The following is a 6,427-nucleotide window of genomic DNA, read 5'->3' on the forward strand; positions in this document are numbered from 1 at the left end:
CTGGGGTTGTTCAGCCTGGAGAAAAGGAGGCTGAGGGGAGACCTCATGGCTCTCTACAACTACCTGAAAGGAGGTTGTAGCGAGGTGGGGGTCGGTCTCTTCTCCCAAGTAACAAGCGATAGGATGAGAGGAAATGGCCTCAAGTTGCACCAGGGGAGGTTTAGATTGGATATTAGGAAAAATGTCTTCACCGAGAGCGTTGTCAAGCATTGGAAGAGGCTGCCCAGGGAAGTGGTTGAGTCACCATCCCTGGAGGTGTTTCAAAGACGGGTAGATGAGGTGCTTAGGGACATAATTTAGTGGTGGACTTGGCAGTGCTAGGTTAACGGTTGGACTCAATGATCTTAGAGGTCTTTTCCAACCTAAATGATTCTGTGATTCTATGTTTCTATGATTCTATAACTTAAGACTGAGCAGCGAGGACAAAGCAGGAGTAAGAGGAGAGCAGACTTTTGGGGGCTCCAAAGTCTTGGGAGATGCAAAGTCACAGAATCAGAGAGCTTCGTGGGAGGCAACACCCAGATGAAGTAGCTAGGGACTTCCACCACTCCAGGGTAGGCAGGGGTGCAGCACAGAATTGGCATTTTTTGGAAAAACAGCATGAGATGGGTGAAGCCAAGGTAGCCGAGGACTGTGTGAAGTAGACCCCAAGACATTAAGCAGGGAAGTGTATGGGGTACCGTCTCCTGCTCATCTTCAACATGCTCCCATGGGTCACTGAGATGCTGCGGGAGAGTGTTGCCTACAGCAGATCACTGTAAGATGGGCCCATAAAGGAGGGCCATAGATATGTCACAGTACGCATATGCTTTAGGGAAGGCTTGAAGGAAACTGTCATGACTTTGTTTTGGTTTGAGCAGGCTTTTTTAGGAAGTAGAAGGAGTGAACGGGGTGAAACCCAGGGAGGCTCTGGAGCTTTGGCTGTAGGTGACCCTAAAACATGATGGCAAAGCCCAGACAGAAAGCCAGAGAGCCCACCAGATCCTGGGAAACACAGAGCCATCCACATGGCTTGAGGTGGAACTCAAGAGTGGGTAGACCCTTCCTAGAGAAGAAAAACAGTTTACAAAGCATCCGTGTTATTTGGCTGGCTACTCCAGACCCAGCCTGGACCAGTGACGGGGAGCAAGGCAGAGAAGAGAGGTTCTGGTTCTGGCTCTGCTTTTGGCTGTGATGGAGACACCGGAGCAGGTCCTCCTTGCTCTGCATCTCTGCTTCCCACAGAGTGCACCACAGAAATGACTGGATACTTCAAAGAGAATGATACCAAAGTAGGTCATATGTAGGGCCCTGCAGTTCTTGCAACATAATTTAGGTAGTTTTATTGGCCTACTTACGACTGTTGCTCTCAAGTTTGATCTACGGGGCAGTAACGCTTCATGGAACACTTCCTGGTAGGCTGCAGTTTGTTGACTAAGCATCTGGCACAATTTCCTCTCCATTATTTCCAGGTGCTAAATCACATTAAATGATAGCTAATAATTATGGTTTATCCTTTCCTAATCATGCTACTTTCCCAGGGAAGCTGTTGCCACAGGGATGTTGTGGGACTGTGAATGGGTGGGGAGGACACAAGGAGATATTTCTGTTCACCCCGAGCCATAAAAATGTTGGAGACCCCTTAGGCTAGGTGCACAGGATCCAGCCTAGGAGATACTATATCTTGTCAGAAATGTATTTATTTATTTTCTGGGCCAGTTTTCCATCAGAAAAGGCAGCTGCATCAAAATGGAGATGTTTTGCAGGACCCTCTCAATTTGAAGGCAAGAATGCACAGCTTTGGGTTTCTTATTTTGTTGTGCGCATTTCAGATAGTTTCATTTGAGTTCTTGAAAAGAAGCCATTTTACTTCTTTTTATTTTGAACGTGAAATGTCAAAATAGAAAGTCATTAAACTATCTAAGAAGCACACTGCTGTACCTTCAATATTTTATAGAGTATTGGAGTGTTTTGATATTATTGAAGCTGAATGATTTTATCTTGTCAAACAAAAAATTCTGACATTAACAAGATAAAATATTTAAACAGCCTAAAATATCTTTTTTTTCCCAGACTCTTATCACATGGAAAAATTCAGACTCTCGTATTTTCCATCTGATTTTCAACTCTTAAAAATAAAACAAAACAGAACTTCCCATAATATGGTAATTTGATTTTTTGGCCCTCATTACTAGCCTTAGGCATGACATACTCTCCAAACTCCTTCATTCTGACAGGCTGCCTAAATCCAGATTAACTGAGAGTGAAGTATTAGCAGTGCTGTCCTAAGGACCCCTCTAAATTCATAAAGCAGCCTTACAGCTCTATAAAAAGAGGGCTGTAACAGATAGGCCCCAAATCCATGACTTATTCTCCCCTGTTATAAACACTGAGTTCTATCCTGAAGATGCTCCAACAGGAAATTGCACAGATTCTTCTTAGAGGAGAAACAAAAGGTGGAAAATTATTTTAGTGCTGTTGGTTTTGGTGGAGAAAGATGTTTCTGTTCACACAACATTTTCAGTCTGCTTTCCTAACTGCATTTCAGCTATAGATTCCTTGACAGATTAATTTGAAGACATAGATATATCTTGAGAGAGGTAGATGGGAGCTCTGTGGAGCACGGCCAGTCTATGTTAGATGTTCAGTCTGTGTCCAGCACAGTGGCACTCTGGTGAGATTTGTAATTGAAGTATCATCTGTGCCCAGAATCTGAAATGAAGAATATTCTCTGTATTTAGCTCGCCTGAGCACAGTGTCTTCTCAATCAAAAGTTAATGTGCATATCACTTTCACCTGAACACATCAGGGATGACTTAGTGAGCTTCTGAAGGCAAGACCCTGGCAAATAATAGGTTTTGTAAAGTTCTGTTTATGGCTTAATTAATTATAACCCTGGTCCAAACACATCCCCATATCATTGATCCCCGCGGACCAGGAAAGAGTTGAAGAGGATACAAATGTCTTACCATAAAATACTTTATACTTCCATTGAGCAAGACAATGGAGTCTTGCTACCTTGTGTTGGTTCTCAAGAGGCCAGATGGACACTGAAGCTTTTGAACTTCTCAGGCAGCAGAAAAGCACCACCTCCGTTTTCAATTCCATGTTTCCAATATTTGTCCCAAGGCTTCAGGAACTATATAGAAAAACCCAATAATCAATATGTAAGAATAATCAAATGTAAGAATTAAAAACTCTCCCTAAAACCTCCTCACTTCAACCAAAGCCAACCACTAACCTTCAGAATATTCCTGTCCCATCAGTCATTAATACTTTTGTTCATTATTCATGTTAAGGTTACCGTGACTTCCCTGAAATCTTTAAATCAACCTGACATGAAGCCAGTGGTTTTTTTTCAAAAAGAACAGAGAAGGAAAAGTGAAAAAGGTGTTTGTTTTGTGGACTATTTTTTTAAGGTATCCAAACATATCTCCATGTTTAACCTGACTTTCCATGTAGATACTTTATAAATGGATGATACTCTGCTCGAACAGCCACACTCACCATTACAACTCTGGCACAAGCCTCATACACTAGTGCTGGCTACAAAATAATAGTTATTCAAAGTCTGCAGAGTAGGGTAGATGCAATTTAAAAATATATGTATCAGCATTACAGCTCTACTGGAAAAGAGGCTGTAATCACCGGTGTTGCAACTCAGTGAGGTCACTGCGTCAAGCACTCTGAGCTATTAACTACACGTATTTGCCTGATTCATGGGGTTGACCACTGATGTGGTTGACCAAAGCTGGAAGTATATTGGGCTTTTCTTTTGAGGGCTGGGTCTTCTGATATTTCAGAGGCTGTGGGGCTGACTGCTAGTTTGTTAATCCAGGGCTGCACCTTCTCTTGTGAGGCTTATGCCTGCTGATGTTTTAGACTTTTCTTTGGTTCCATCAACCCTGCCAGAAGAAGGGTGTTCTTAATTGAGACTGGGCAACTGAGCCAGTTGCCAGGTAGTCTGGCTTAAAATAACAGAAGAGCTAAATTTGATACTTGGGATCTGACAGCTTGGGATGAACCCCAGTGTGGTATGGTGGATCTTCCTCACTCTGTGAGCCACATGTGACATACATCAGAAAGTCCAGGGTAGCAGTGTACCAGGACTACCCCAGAAGATGACGGTGGCTCCTCTGGGGCTGGCCTGGGCAAGCAAGCCACGTCTCAGAGTAATACCACCCAGCGATACTGTGCTTCTAGCCCCCATGCAACATAGCCCTACTGCTAACCAACCACATGCCATAGCCAGGGCAAAGACCCATATGCAAAACATTGGAGAGCCACATGTGATTCAGGAGCTTCTGGGCAGCCACTCCTGCTCTAACAGCTTGAACTTAAGCTACTCACCTGAACTAATACACAAACTGCCTTGCCTTAAAAACTGTTTTAACCTGACTTGGCCAACTGAGGTTAACCAGCCTGGGTGAAGTATGCGTCTTCTTTGTGTAGGGCTCACAGGCTGGGAGCTCTTCATTTCTGTGCCTGATCTCTAAGCAGCTCTGTGAGACTGGGCGAATCTGCAGATCATGGACATTTTGCTTCTTAAAATAAATGTATTTACTCAACAGGACTTTGAGCTTCAGAGACTGGCATGTTGCATTTGGCATTAAAACAAGGGCAAACACAGGCCCTGAAATTTGAAGAATCCCTACAGTTTCTCACCAAAATCTCTCCTCTCTAAACGAGACCACTTCTCCGGGGTGAAGTGGAAACCCATTCTCAGCTCTGCTTTGCTCAGCTTTGCTCTCAGTTCCTGAGCTCTCTGCAGGCTTCCACCAATCCCCCAAATTAACACCAAAGTTAATGGCGATGTCCATAGCGCCTATGCTTATCCAGAACAGAAGACCAAACATACAGGTTAGAAGAAAAGCATACCAAAATCTTCACCATAGCCAAGAAACATAGCAGAAAAACTGCACATATTCAAGAAAGCCAAGAGGATGGCGAGGCCCAGGAGTGATTTATGGGCAGGACATAACATTTCTTACTAGCATTGGCATTGCTCCACTGCAGGATAGGACAGGGCAGTGTATGGGTAACCCAACTTCAGCAGCTCTGACTGTCTGACTGCCTTCCACACCAGGAGGTCCAGCAGTGCCCCAACTGGCCCCCACCAGCGTCACTGGTGACATACCCAGTGTGGGAGCCATGGCTGAATTTCTGAAGAGTAATGCTCAGCTGAAGAGCAACAGTGTGGTCTCCAGGAATAAGCCAGGAACCAAACCTGATTTCCTGTAGCCCACTGACAGCTTTCCACCCTCCCCAGCTTATATCCATTGTCAGCACATGCAAAGGCTCCATATCCTATTGCCAGTTGCTTAATCCATTCCTTCCCGCCCCACCACCAATACAATAATATCCCACTGAGGAGACCCACCCACCAGGAAATCCCCCTTTAACACCCTGCAAAGGAGCAGCCAGGTTTATCTCTGCCGCTGTTCTGGAAAACTAAACGAGGACTCATCTGCTCTAATCCCCTCTTAAGATTTCAAGATGAGGCCTGTGTTCATATATTAGCATATCTAACAGCTCCTACGTGTGCCCTGCAAGGCTACTGCTCCATGGAAGTAAATCACGTACCAACACACACTTCAGGTACCCTACTATCTCCCTCTGAAGACATAAATGACTGAGCCTTTGCAACGACCTCATAAAAATGCCTGAAATGAAGACTTGGGTTAAATGGGCTTGGAGATCTCCATGAAAAACAAATCTCATGACTCATCCACAGCCTCCTGCTAGAGAGTTTGGGGACCACTCCTTACATGTGATGCACAGCATTTCCATTGGCCTCGTTTCTGGCATGGCAGCTGTGACTTCCTTGGTCTGGGTAGGAAACAGGCACTCCAGTTTGAGGAAAATTCTGAGATTTCTACAGCTCCTTTGGGCTTGCACTGGAATGACAGTGAGGCCTTTCAAGACTTTCACAAGTCTTGAAAAGCCTTGAAAAGATCTCAAAAACCTGTAGGTAGATGTCAGCCATGGAGCAGCTGAAGGTTTGGGGTGAAGGTATCCACTTGGGCTGTGGGTGACTGAACATTTTGGTTGTTGCTGTTCTCGAGGCTATGCTGTTTCATGCTGAAAGTCTTAAGTTAGTTAGGGAGCACTGACAGTGTTAGGGAGCACAAGTTTTCATGGCTTGTGGTGGACGGCAGGAGGCTGGGAAGGGGTAGGGAAGCCAAAGGCCACCATCAGCACTGACTGGTGTGGCACCTCGTTGTGAGTCACGCAAGACTTCTGTGTCCTCACTGTAATACCACCCACTGTGCACTGCGCACAACACACCCAGCCTTGTTGTGGGGAGTTGTCCTGGGCAGACTTTTGAACTGAACCACTATTGCACAGTGTCGTGGTTTAACCTCAGTCGGCAACTGAGCACCACACAGCCGCTCGCTCACTCCCCCCCCCCGGTGGGATGGGGGAGAGAATCAGAAGAGTAGAAGTG

General features: G+C 45.2%; 1 protein-coding gene across 1 annotated transcript in view; it reads left to right on the forward strand.

The window, feature by feature from the left end:
- WNT3A (wingless-type MMTV integration site family, member 3A) overlaps nucleotides 1-6,427 on the forward strand; it is an 89,057-nt gene that overhangs the window by 60,148 nt on the left and 22,482 nt on the right. The gene's annotated exons all lie outside the window — the stretch shown is intronic.

This window comes from Pygoscelis adeliae, unplaced genomic scaffold (genome assembly GCF_000699105.1).
Source record: "Pygoscelis adeliae isolate BGI_AS28 unplaced genomic scaffold, ASM69910v1 Scaffold88, whole genome shotgun sequence".
NCBI lineage: Eukaryota > Metazoa > Chordata > Aves > Sphenisciformes > Spheniscidae > Pygoscelis > Pygoscelis adeliae.